The sequence below is a fragment of the Tasmannia lanceolata genome, unplaced genomic scaffold (genome assembly GCF_043159265.1).
Source record: "Tasmannia lanceolata isolate RefF3 unplaced genomic scaffold, GAP_Taslan_0.1 ptg000002l, whole genome shotgun sequence".
Lineage (NCBI taxonomy): Eukaryota > Viridiplantae > Streptophyta > Magnoliopsida > Canellales > Winteraceae > Tasmannia > Tasmannia lanceolata.
This window is the reverse complement of record NW_027518679.1, coordinates 12073681-12076418: the sequence shown is the minus strand read 5'-3', so window position 1 is coordinate 12076418 and position 2738 is coordinate 12073681.

Below are 2738 nucleotides of genomic sequence, written 5' to 3'. Positions count from 1 at the left end.
ATTGAGATAGTGGAACCCGCGTGCGGACGTGGAGTGTAGACGTAGGACTTGGTCCGAACCATGTTAAATCTCGTGTTCATTATCTCTCTCTCTCTCTCTCTCTCTCTCTCTCTTCTCTCCTTGTGCAATATTTGTGGTAACATCTTCTACTTGTTTATTTATCAATCAACAAGGGCTAGTTGCACTTTTAATTTTTAGGGTTTAACTCACATTGCAAACTGTAGAGATTTTTTAATTAGACCCAATACACCCCCTCTTGATTCGCCTATTAGGATTTCAGGAAGCCATCCAAAAAGAAATCATGAAATGACTTGATAATAGGATCATATATCATATCTCGGATAGCCAATGGGTCTGTCCCGTCCAAGTAGTGCCTAAGAAGTCGAGAGTCAGAGTTATGCAATCCGCCACCAATGATCTCATACCTACTCGTATTCAAACGAGGTGGCGGGTTTGTATAGACTACCGAAAGCTTAATGCGGCTACTTGGAATGACCATTTTCCTTTGCCTTTTATTGATCAAATCTTAGAAAGGTTAGTGGGTCACGAGTATTATTGTTTTCTAGAGGGATATTCCGGTTACAACCAAATTTCCATAGCTCCTGAAGATCAAGAAAAAATGACATTCCATGCCCCTTTGGAATGTTTAATTATAGACGCATGCCTTTTGGGTTATGCAATGCACCGGCAACCTTCCAAAGATGCATGATGAGTATCTTCTCGGACATGGTGGAGACATTCCTTGAAGTTTTTATGGATGATTTTTCCATTCATGGCTCCACCTATGCCGAGTGTTTACATCACTTAAAGTTGGTCTTAGGAAGGAGTAGGGAAAAGAACCTTGTTCTTAATTGAGAAAAGTGTCATTTTATGGTAAAAGAAGGCATAGTTCTAGGTCATGTGAATTAAGGTTGATAAAGCTAAGCTGGATCTCATTGTCCATCTTCCACCACCCAAAAGTGTGAAGGACATTCGAGCATTTTTGGGTCATGCGAGCTTTCACCAGAGATTTATAAAGTATTTTAGTAAAATTGTTAGGCCTCTAACCAATTAATTAACAAAGGATCAAAAATTCGAATTTCTCAAAGAATGTTTGGATTCGTTTGAGTGTTTAAAAAATGAGTTAACCACAGATCCAATCATTCAAGCACCTATTTGGACCGAACCATTTGAAGTAATGTGTGATGCTTCTGACATTGCAATAGGAGCAGTTTTGGGTCAAAGAATCAATAAATTAAGGCATGTAATCTATTATGCAAGTAGGAGCCTCAATGATTGTGAGAGCCAGTTTTTTCCCGTGTTTGCGCAGGACGACAGGGGATCACCGCAATCGGGCCTTCAGGGGATGTTATTTGACCTGCGCTACGTGCGAACTCGGCACCATAGTCCTAACTTCGCAAGTTAGAGAAACTCAGAGTCGCCACTTAGGTTAGGGCCTAGTACCCGCGTCTATTCTTCTAAGGAAATGAGTAACAACTCAAATTTCGTTTGGAAGAATAGAAATCAGGGGTTCCTTTGCTCTGGGCCTAGAACCTTATATTTTGCGTTCTTTGCTTAAGGCATGGTCCTTACAGATATCCGGGTAAGGGTCGTGGCTACAATTGGAGAAGGTGTTAAGCACCCCTCTTGGCCGGATTAATCCGGTCTTTTAACTTAAATTGACATTTTGGAAGGATTTGATTTTGTTTCCCTTGTTAGATTATGCTTAATTCTGAATGTAGTGAAAGAAACTGAAAATAAGCGAGAGTTAACCTGATTGGTATTGTAAGTTGCTTACGGAAGATCCAGACATCGCAACTTACTCACAATGTGGGTTAACTTAAATCAAACAAAAAATGACTGTACAGAAAGTAAAACAAAAGAAAGATAGCGGGGTTTATATATATGTTCGACGTGGACCGGAGAACTTATCCACCACCACATACCTTACTTTTGTAAAGTAGTAAAGTGCAAAAAGCAAAACAAAAGAAAGATAGCAGGGTTTAGATAAGTTCGATGTGGGCCAGAGAACTTATTCACCACCACATACCTTACTTTCGTGTAGTAAAGTGCAGAAAGTAGAAACAAGTCGGAAGGATTTTTGTCTCGAGCGCTCGGCCGTAGCAGAACAAGTCTCTTTGACATCTCAAACTCGTACCTTAGTGTGCAAATGTAAAAGTATAGAAAGTAGTAAAGTGCTAGAATTAGTAAAAGGCAGGTAGAGGGGCTTGACATCAGAAATGATGAAACCCACCCTAACAGTTTCGTAAATACAACTGGAAAGTAGTAAAGGGGCAGGTTGAGAGACTTGACATCACGGATGATGAAACCCACCCATACCTGTTTTGTAAATACAACTGAAAAGTAGTAAAAGGGCAGGTTGAGGGGCTTGACATCACGAATGATGAAACCCACCCACACCCGTTTTGTAAATACTCACCTGAAAGGTAAATTGCAGAAAGTAGTAAAAGGGCAGGTAGAGGGACTTGATATCATGGATGTTGAAACCCACCCTACCCGTTTTGTAAATATACAACTGGAAAATAAATTATATCTTACCAGTGAGAATTGGGCAGCATAACCATGCTTGTTTGAGAGGAGCCATCGAGGCTGCGTAGAAATTGGCGGCGTAACGACGCTGTTATTGATGCGGAAGCTTTGGGTTTGCCGAGATTTTGGCAGAATAACGGCGCTGCTATTGAAAATTGGGTCGTAATTCTGCAAAATTCGGAAGAACAACGGCGCAAAAAGAGGGTGTC